Below are 11,428 nucleotides of genomic sequence, written 5' to 3'. Positions count from 1 at the left end.
CCACAATGTGACTGCAAACCACACAGGAGAAAGGTAATGCAAAGTCAGATCGTATAACCAGAAAGGGGCACCATATGAGCACTACTAGGACCAAGTGGTCTTGTAAGTGTCAATACTGCCTAATACTGTTTCATTTTAAAGAAGTCAAAGCTCATATTCTTAATATTGGTCATTAAGTCTTTTGATTAAGAAGCCTAAACTCCTCTGCCCTCAGAGCACTGATTTAAGAATCAAGTATGTGTACCATTTATATATGTCCTTGATCTCCTCAATGGAGTTGAATAAGCTGTTAACATAATCTGAAAATGAAAATAGCGAGAGCACAAAGGAGTCAGATGTATTTATACATACATACAAGTAAAAGTCACAATTTCAGTATCACAGGATGGTGAACTTACAGCTAAAACTAATTCAGAGATTGAATCTTCCTGCTCACTTATGTAAATAAGCACACTGTATTCTAATAAAAATATTTTTTTCACTTTTCATAACAGGATAATACCAAATACTTGGAATGCTCAGACAATTCCACATTTAATGTCCCAGGGCATCTAAAACATAATTTAAGGTGAGACTTGAAAGGAATGCATATCTTCTCACTTGTCAAAACAGGAGGACCATTCTATTTAATTCTTGAGAAACCTTAGATAATGTGTCTAGCACTCAGCCATCTTCAGTTTCATAATTTTTGCAAAACTTATTGGTGCAAGTAGGCTCAACCTGATTAGGCAGTTTTAGGAACTTTCCATTTAAAGTACAAGAAATCATTTTCTGACAATGACAATGGAGGACAGAGCTTTGGGCTTCTTGCTCTGTTCCCTTCATTATGGTCATAATGTCAAGGGCTCTGGATTAGAATCAGCCTGCAAGAAGCACATTTTAATTCCTAGCCCTTTTGCCTTCTGCTTATTCTGTTTTTGTTGTTCCCAGGATATGTTTCCAGTGTCTTGGGGGTACAATACAACCTTGGGGCCAGTTATTCTGACGCTGCCAGGTCTTGGGGAAGTGGGTAGGCTGTTCATACGTTTCCTAGTGTCCAATTCAGAAGAAGCTCCTGTAGTTGCTCCCTCTTTTCCTCTCCAGTCTGGTTCAGCTCTTTACCCTTCTTTTTTCCCTAGGTAGTAAGAATGCTCTTGCATTGGTAGCCACCTTTTCTTCACCGAGGTTACTTTGGGGTCATAATTCTAAGGCAGTTTTTCTTGTTGTTGCTGTTGTTTCATTGTTGTCATCACCATCATCCTAGTCCCAGTCTTCCTTCTCTTCCTTCTCCCCTCTTTCTCCTTCTTCCTCTTCCTTCTTCTAATCTCCTAATCCTTACTTTTTAGGTTGATTTTTGAAGGAAATCAGTAAGTTTACCACCTCTCTTTCAGATGTATGTAGCAAATGATAATTTTCAAGAGCCTCAATGCCCCGCGCTATCTCGCCAGCAAGAACACACGGGGACACACGAATCCTCCTGTAGCAAAAACGTTTATTGAATCTTAAAGAGAGGGCCCGGGGCGCCGGCATGGCGCGGCTTATATACACCCTAGTGCGGCACATCCACACCTGATTGGTCACTTACCCATGATCTCATTAGGCACGCCCCGGAGTGGGCAAAGACCTGGCACGAAGGCACTCTTGCATATGCGCACACAGTTAACTTCCTGAAAGGAAGTCGGCTGGTGTGGTGGAGGCCAGCGCCATCTTGTAATGGCGAAAGCTATCCACGTGGGGTGCAGTGGAAGCCAGCGCCATCTTGTGGTGGCGAATATCCTTTAAGAGGCATATTTATATACTGAGGTCAAAGAGTCTTAGTAAACTGCTTTCACAGGCTTCTACACACAGAAATAATTGGAGATGGGGTACAAACATCCATAGTCATTGTAGATTAGTAAGTGCCTCCAATTTCCTTGTATATCTAAGCTTGGAGTTTGAAGGTTCTTTCATCAAAAACAAATTATCAGGAAATTAAGGGTTGGCTGCTTTGATACCATTGAATGATTTGTGGAAGAATGGAAGAAACTATGAATATCTCACTTGTGGCTACACATGGTCAGCAGCACAGATACTGTGCTTGGTTTATGCTTTAACTCCTCCACTCTTCTCAATATTAGACAGGTTGAAAAATATTATCTTGAGAAAATTTCAATTGTTCCATTTAACACTTGATTTCAGCTTTATTTTCTGGATGTTTATCAGAAAGTTTCTGAAGCAGCTCTATTGTTTTTGACTGTTGCTTTTCATGGCAGAGCTGAGAAGCTTTCATTAAAACAGGTAGGAGATGTTCAGGACATTGTGATTGCAAGTTGGCAGATATTTTGTGGCATTTTTCTATCTGGTTGGTATAGATAACAAGTAATATTTGTTAAACCACACAGATTGCTAGTGTTTCTTTGAAAGCTTTAATACTACTCCTACGTTGGTTAATTTTCTTCCTTTTTTTTTTCAGGTAAAGACATTTAGGTCCTTATTAATGATAAAAAAAGCTATTTGCAATTAAGGTCAGTGATGTCACATTTGTTGGCTTTATTTTCATTATTAGATTACAAAATTGTAGAACTTCCTCTGTAGTCTCTGATACTACAGGACATAATCATTTGACCATGAATAATTGAAAATTTTCTCTCTCTTTACTGTTGGAATTCAGCGTTTGTGCAGGAAATGGCTAGTTCTTGCTTTTAGCTAAGGTTACCCAGAAGGTTCACATTTAATGTGGGCAGTAGCTTCTACTAGAGTGTATGATTATTATACTTTCTTATTCTGTTTTCCTACTTATAAAACAGTGAGCCTGGGTAAAATGTTATAAAAGAAAAAGAATTGTAGCATGCTTTTCAAAGTCAAAAAGTGTACTCCAGTGTTTTCAGAATTAAAGAACACAATTCATTTCCCATTTGACTTAAAGACCTAAATTTGCACATGAATTGTTGTGTGATATACGTGTAAAGTACAATAAATACGGAAAACTTAACAAGAAAAATATGACATTCTCCTTGGGTAGATAGATTTGATTTCATATTGAAGTTTAAATATATTTGGATAAACAAAATTTATATTTAAAATAACTGTTCCTATTGTTTTTATTTTTACTTTTTTGTAGCTACTAGGAAATTTTAGTCAACATACATGATAAATATTGGTGAGTGCTTGCCTATAAGTATCACACTCTGCCCATCATTTCTACTTCTGTCTTCATCTTTATCATATTTGTACCCCTGAATCATTGGTAAAATATTTGGAGGCAAGTGATTATCATAAACAAATCAACGGAATATTTCTAATAAAATGAAAGAAAAGTCAAGATCTGAAAATGAACAAAATGCCAAATGGTTAAGATACTTTAATTATAATAATGGTATGTTAAAATTAAGTGCTGACATCTAAGAAGGTACCATTAATAATTTGATATTAGTTACTGTGCCATTATTATATGCTGAGATGAGATTGTTATGATATCTCATAATCACCATTTATAGCTCTAACCCATGATCATTTTTCTTTACCTGCAGCATTCCACTCACTGAGGATACATCTGCCCACTTTTACCTTTCATTTTTTTCTTTAATAAGTGATAATATTTTTTTTTTGCTAATACAATACCTATCCATTTGATAACCTTCACTAATGGAGACGTCTTGACCAAATCATTCCTTTGGATCATATAAACAGAACCTTCATTTCTGGAAGTACCACAGAACCTTTGTCGAGTTGGGGGAGGACTGATGATTTTGAAACCTGAATTGGTGATAAGAACTCCAAATCAATGAGCATCAAGTATTCTGCTATGAGGTTTTAGTGTGTAGTAAAGTCTGAAGTATGTTTTTAAAGAATCCAATATTTTATTTATGCACAGAACACATAGCCATAATGGCTGAAAAACATAGTGTACAGACTTGAATCTTGTGGAAACTCTTCCTCTGCATTTTCAATCTTACAAAGGTTCTTTAGCTCTAGGATCCCACATTTTTCATCTTTAAAGTATAAATTATAAGATAGCCCAATGTGTAGGAAGACATGAAGACTGATGAAACAGTGCATGCAAAGTACTTGGACAAAGGTCTACCAAGTAGAAGGTGGTCAGAACACAGTCACTGTACCTACAGCTATTCTTTTAGTGTTCAGTGTCAGCTACAATGAAAAGTAGAAAGTCAGAGTGAGTTTCTCAATAGCAGACAGTGACCCTATTCCCTCTACCTATTCTGAATGCAGTTGCTTCCTACTCAAACACCAAGGAAGAAGACAACAGAACACACGGGCTATTATAGGTTGTCCACATGTCGCCCTGGAATTGGATAATTGTTGTAGTGCTGGGAACAATGGTCCAAGCACAGCAAACTCTGGATGTGCCTCAGAGGGGCTCACAATTCCTTCTTTCTTCAGAAAACAGTATCTAGAAATTTCAGTTAGGTACACCTCACCTGAGTGCTGGAGGAAAATCCCTCGCTGATGATTCAGTAAGGTGTAGAGCTGCAGAGTAATACGGAAAGACAACAGACGGGCAGAGATGTTCACCTAGGAACAAGAAATACTTTCCATGAGGAACTTGAAGACAGAACACAGCGTGTATAAGAAGCTGAAGGGAAGATGAATAAAAATGGACAATATACTGATTTTTTAATATTTTTTATTGGATTTTTTAAAATTTACATTTCAAATGTTATCCTCTTTCTCGGTTTTCTTTCCATAAACCCCCTATTCCATCCTCCCTCCCCCTTCTATGAGGGTGTTCCCTCACCCTTCTTCCTGCCTCCCTGCTCTGCCATTCCCTTACACTGGGGGTTGAGACTTGGCAGGACCAAGGGCCTCTCCTTTCCTTGAAGCCCAACAAGACCATCCTTTGCTACATATGAGCTGGCACCATGGTTCTGTCCATGTGTTTGGATGGTGGTTTAGTCCCTGGGAGCTCTGGTTGTTTGGTATTGTTCTTATAGGGTTGCAAACCCCTTCAACTCCTTCAATCCTTTTTCTAACTCCTCCAATGGGGACACTGTTCTCCATTCAATGGTCGACTGCCTCTATATTTGTCATGATCTGGCAGAGCCTCTCAGGCGACAGCTATATCAGACATTAACCTCTTGGCATCTCCAATAATGACTGGGTTTGGTGGCTATGTATATGGGCTGAATCCTCAGGTGGGGAAGCCTCTGAATGACCATGGCCATTCCTTCCGTCTCTGCTCCAAACTTTGTCTCCATATTTCCGCCTATGTATATTTTTGTTCCCCTTCTAAGGATTGAAGCATCTGCACTTCAGTCATCCTTTTTATTGAGCTTCATGTAATCTGTGGATTGTATCATTAGGTAATCTGAGCTTTTGGACTAATATGTACTTACCAGTGAATGCATACCATGTGGTGTGTGTGTGTGGGTGAGAGAGAGAGAGAGAGAGAGAGAGAGAGAGAGAGAGAGAGAGAGAGAGAGAGAGAGAGATTGGGTTACTTCACTCAGGGATATTTTCTAGTTCCATCCATTTGCCTAAGAATTTCATGAAGTCATTGTTTTTAATAGCTGAGTAGTACTCCATTGTATAAACGTACCACATTTTCTGTATTCATTCCTTTGTTGAGGGGAAATCTGGGTTTTTTCTAGCTTCTGGCTATTATAAATAAGGCTGCTATGAACATAGTGGAGCATGTGTCCTTGTTATATGTTGGAGCATCTTTTGGGTATATGCCAAAAAGTGGTATAGCTGGGTCCTCAGGTAGAACTATAATTTTCTGAGAAACCTCCAAACTAATTTCCAGAGTGCTTATATCAGCTTGCAATCCCACCAACAGTGGAGGAGTGTTCCTTTTTCTCTACATCCTTGCCAGTATCTGTTGTCAAAATAAGAAACCTCAGCATTTAAGAATTTTAACATTTGATGTCACTACGTCTTGTAGGAAATAAATAGCTGTGCCAGGCCCAACCCCTAATGAATAAAGATTTCAGGGGACCAATCACAGGGTGAGGAGTGGGAGGGATTTCCAGGTCAGAGTAGGGAAGAGCAGTGGAGAAAACTGGCAGCAGCTTTTTGGACAGAGAGAGATTTTGGTGTCTAAGATGTAAAGAACTAGAGGCCTATGGTTAGATGCTGGATCCCTAGGATCTGTCACCAGAGGATTTAATTTAGTATGGCTTACTAATTAGAATGTTAGTAGTTGTGCCCAGCAGTTGAGTTACCTGTTGGTTCTAAACTAAGTTTGTATGATATTTTCTTTCATACCGTAATTCAACTGAGTTCCAGAGAAAGGGATGGTGACAAGGCACCCCAGCCAGCCACAAAATTTGATGTGCGGGGCTGGCTTGGTAGTGATCCTCCATGGGAACTAATCAAGTTAGGTGGAGAAGTTTTAGAGCAAAGGGACAAGAGAATCTGCGGGGATGAGCATACCGGTTGTTGGGCTGTTGTCATGAAGCCTGCTGGTGCCCAGCATATTGTGGGATGGTGCATCCTCTTTTTTTTAAATTATTATTATTATTTAACACAACAAATACCTTTATATTGTCCATAAATTGTTACAGACTTCTCAAGGAGAAATTTAATAACATCTGTGAAACTGTAAAAATATACAAATTTAGATTTAATCCACCCCATTTAGAGTATCTTTTTGCATACAAAAAGTGGGTTCTAAAGGACCTGGAGTTCTAAAGATCCTATAGAGAGAGTCAGTACAAATGCCTTGTGGCAAATGCCATAGATGCTGTTGAAAGTTACAGTAGTAACAATGGCACAAGTCTGTTTTGGGAAGATGTGGTAAGAGAGCTAACTCAGAAGCCCATTTGGATCATGGCTTCATTTCTTCAGTTCAATTTCAAGTAGAAAGCAAACACTAAGTACAAATGAAAATAGCACAAAGGTCATTCTGCTTTTGATATTATTTTAATTAGTCAGTAAAGGGCTTGCCACACAAGCATGAGGAGGGATCAAAAGTTTAATTCCTAGAATGCATTTAACAAAGCCAGGTACTGTGGTAAATACTTGTAAGTACAACTGTAAAGATAGGAGGCATATTCATGGGCTTGCTGGAAAATCAGCCTGGAAGCATTGGGGGTCTCAAGTTCATGAGAGCCCATAGAACAATACTGATGATGTTTTCTTGTCTCCACATACGGACATATGCATCCCTAAACCTAAACGTGTACTCATATACATATACACATACACAAAACATGAATTAATAAATGCTGAAGTCACTCTAGATATGCCTAGAGAATACATTGCAAGTGTGATTGAGAAGAGCAAGTATGAGTAATTCTGGAAACAAATCTGTATAAAGCTAAGTCAAGCAGAGCTTCTTTGATGTCGGGCATCAGAGAAGCACTTCAGGATGAAACTATTTTCTTTGAAAGGAAAGGGAAGTTTTCATAGGATGTCCAACAGACCTCATGTCATAGATTTCTAAACCGCTGAGAGTCAAGGTTAAATCTCCACCTTACTCTTCTTCCTTTGTGTCAACACAGACACTAGTCCTTGTCATTAGTTTACATTCTCTGCCTCCCACCTTCCCTTCTCCCCTCCCTCCTTCTTCTCTCCCTGTCTTTCTCCTTCTCTTTTCCTTTGCAGATGAGAATTAATTAACTTAGGAAGGTGGGAGCTTGGCAACCAAATCACGCTAATGCAAAAGAAGAAAGAACAAAAGCTACGAACATATTATACAGTAGTGAGGGGTAAGGAATTTCTCAAAAGGTGAATTCTTGCCAGTTCTTACTCTGTGAGCTTCTGGGTAGGTTGCTGAGTAACTATAGCTGCATACACAGTGGGACAACGAGAGTCACTGGGAGCATGATACTTCCAACAGCCTTCTAAAAGAAAAAAAATAAAATAAAATAAAAACCTGGAACTGTTTAAAGTATTTGGTTCATTTTACTGACCATTTATCAATAATCATTTTGGTTTGCCAAATTTGTCTTTTCTTAAAAAGGGATTTGACTTCAAATGAAGAAAGCAATAACAACAATAAACTCGCAGAAAGAGCTCCAAAACCCTCTACACTATTCATGTTAAAAATCATGACTTTGAAGATTGTTGTTTGGTTGCTTGTGTATTCGTGAGACATACTATGATAAGGACATCAGGGAATGATTGGTTAGCTCAGTCAGTGCTTGAGAATGTCAGAATTTATCCCAGGAACCACCTAAAACAGAAACTACATAGAACAGTAAATAGGATAGTTATTGTTTGCCTGTAATAGTAAGGGAGTTATTAATTTAGTACAAATGATGAAAAGTATACACTGTGAAACTTACCTTAGATTTTTGTTTGGCAACAAATTCTAACATGCCATGTGTACATTGCATAATTTCAGTAACACGGGATTTTACCTAAGTTTTTAGTGGTGTCACTTCTCAACCCTGTAATCTGATTTGATTCTGTAAATTGTGTGTGTGTGTGTGTGTGTGTATGTGTGTGTGTATGTGTGTGTGTACATATATGTATAATTTCATACTCAAAATACAGAAATATACATTTGTGTACATACATAGTTAAACACTTGTAGCACCACATTGCTCAGATGTATTGTCAGTCCTAAGGTGAGTGACAGTAAGTTTATTAAACACGCTGCATATAAATTATTCTGTAAAATCTACAAAAATATGATTTCAGAGTTCTATCAGTGAAATATAAAAATATGACTGCTTACCCCAAAACTTACAAATCAAATATCTGACAAAGTGAGCAAATTATAAAAAGATCTATAGATTAAATATGTGTACTATCTAATGTAATTACTGATGAAGAACAGCTGTGTTCTCTACGCCCTGCTACTAGTTGTATTAGTGTATGGTCATTTCTTTGGTCAATTCTCCTAACTACCTAAGCTAGCACACCACTAGCAATGGATAAGTCAGCCTGGAGGGCTCAGTATAGAGAGTCTTTGCTCCTATTTCTCTTGGATGAATAGATTTTGCTTTCATTCCCTGTTTTCAAACCATCATTGAGAATTAAAATTATACCCAATTGTTATCAAGTTTCCTTGCACTCTCTAACTGCCCTTCTAACACAAGGTGAATGTGTTAAGTTTTCCTCTGTGTTCATAATATCTCCTTTCATTAAATCTTAAATTGTATGTAGTAAAGAAGACAATATGGTTTTGTCACAACATTTAACACAATGATTCTTTTTTTGTCCTTTTTGCCCCTCTTCTACACTATCTCCTTTCCATATTAAAACATCAGGTATTTTTTGCCAATTATCCCAATTTCTGGAATTAATATAAATACACTTGTCACTGGTTTTGATGACCTCTAATGTCATAGCTTTTTACATTACATGACAACAAGGCTGCCGAGCCAGTAGGAGATAACATTGACACATTGATTTCATTTTAGTACTATTAACTTTGTTTGTTTAATATATATATACATATATATATACATATATATATTTCATCATGGAATTTGATTATTAAATTCAGTTTGTGAGCTTACGCAGCAAGAACATTTACTTGCTGTGCCATCATCTTTCTGGTCTGTGAACTAACAATTTTTAACATCATTCTACAGGAAGCTTGTAGTTCTCAAATATTGCCTATCATTTATATTTTCATTCAAATAATAAAAATCACAAATGAAGTTTTAGTTAATAATTACGTGCCATGCTATGGTTAAAATAAGATCACATTTTCTTTATGCTGTAACCTCAATTCTAGAAATCTGTAGAGCTGTTCCTAAAGAGTTCTGAAAGCCAATGCTTTTGGGCTGGAAGAAGAAAAAAAATCACACAAACAGATTTTTTTCTTCTTATTTCCCCTGTTTCAAGCTCAGGAAGCTATAAATTAATAATTAGGAAGTATGAAACCATAGAAGGTGAAATATAAGTAAGTCTGCCTATCCTTCTCAACATTGACATCCATACAGTGAACAGATGTAATCTTTCTAACAGGAACCAGAACTTACTAGTCTCTCTCTCTACTACTTCCTTGTATCCTCTCATAATTGTCTCATTTGCATGTACTTTGGCATGCTCAAGGAGACTATATTATGAAGACCATGAGGAATTAGAGCAAAGTTATGGTGTCTTTACTAGTCTAATGGACAAGTTCTATAATGATCACAGACCGAGAGTGAAAGGTTCACTTTATTAATATTAAGGAATAACTCTGAAGCTTACTCGCAGGTTTCCTCAAATTAAAAAAAAAAAGGTTTCAGAGTGAAACAGAGAATTGTTTGGATGCAACTCAGAACTTTGAAACTTGACATGGTTTCATTCTCACATGTGTTTAGATCACAATGCTTTCTACTTCACAAATCTAAATTCTGAGATGTAGGTCAGATTTTAAGAGGAGTTTGGATGGTGACCATTAGAGTTGGGAAAATCAAAGAACTCATGAACTTAGCACACTAGATTATTGTATGACATGAGATAGAATGGGATCTAAAGGTGCTTTGAGACAACTCAACCTGCCCATTTGATTTGCAGCCTAAGTATCATCTAAATCATAAAACTATCTATGTTTCTTTTCTGGGATGTGTGTGTGTGTGTGTGTGTGTGTGTGTGTAACTAGAAAAAGAATTCTGCACTTGATTAACTAGCTAGAAATGGGCCAACATGCTCCTTCTTTATGATATACCACCTTTAAGCACTGGCAAGTGGTGTTTGTTGGAACATAATACTCCAAAGTTCTATCTGCCATCAAAATGACAAATACACTGTGATAAATATACTCTGACAAGTCAAATATTTCAACATGAATTATTTTAAGCTTTTATGTGTATAGCCCACTCTTTAGAGTAGAGTGTCAACTACTCTCAGAGTCTGACACTAGACTCATGTGCTGATTGGAATCATCTCCTGTAGCTTTCATATATTAAAACCTGCTATAGTAGAACTAGTATACCCAGTATTTCTCTCCCTATCTTCAGTACTCTTCAGCCTGCTTCCAAAGTCAAGGCTCCTTACAGTTAGGTTCTGTAATCATAAGTACATCACGATTTCAGAGAACATTTAAAAGTTGTTATCTGACTGACTGTTCTGCATCACCTATCACTAAATGGCACTGTCAACGAAGAGAAGTATCTTTTTGTTTTCTTCAGTATAAACTCAGAACTTACTGGAAGAAAAAACATGATAGTATATCAGATAACTCTGTACTTTGTATAGTTTCTGCAAAGTATAACTTTGTATACTGCATAACATACATACACTAGATAACATTGCATATATAAGTTATCATTTACCATGTCATGTAGAAATAATGCTCCTACGTTGATCTTATTCCTAATATTATGCTTCCAAATGACATGAAATAATGGGTTATATTATACCCATTCTCCCAAGTCTAAGGCTTGACTTCTGAAAGATAGATAAATTTTGTCATGACATAATTAATTAATTTAATAGCATTCCTACAGCATGGTTTAATTCAATCCTCCAATAAATTGAGCAATGCAGCAGGTCTTCCTATTTACAGGTAAATAAAATGAGACAGACATGTCACAAGCATTTATTCAACAGAACTGTTCTCTAA

The 11,428-nt window shown here is 37.1% G+C and overlaps 1 pseudogene; it reads right to left on the bottom strand.

The window, feature by feature from the left end:
- Positions 1-1,770: 1,770 nt before the first annotated feature.
- Positions 1,771-11,428, bottom strand: part of LOC116896462 — a 107,382-nt pseudogene continuing 97,724 nt past the window's right edge.

Source organism: Rattus rattus, chromosome 1 (genome assembly GCF_011064425.1).
Source record: "Rattus rattus isolate New Zealand chromosome 1, Rrattus_CSIRO_v1, whole genome shotgun sequence".
Classification (NCBI taxonomy): domain Eukaryota; kingdom Metazoa; phylum Chordata; class Mammalia; order Rodentia; family Muridae; genus Rattus; species Rattus rattus.
Note: the sequence above shows the minus strand (reverse complement) of the source record. Positions and strands in the feature narration are given on the sequence as shown.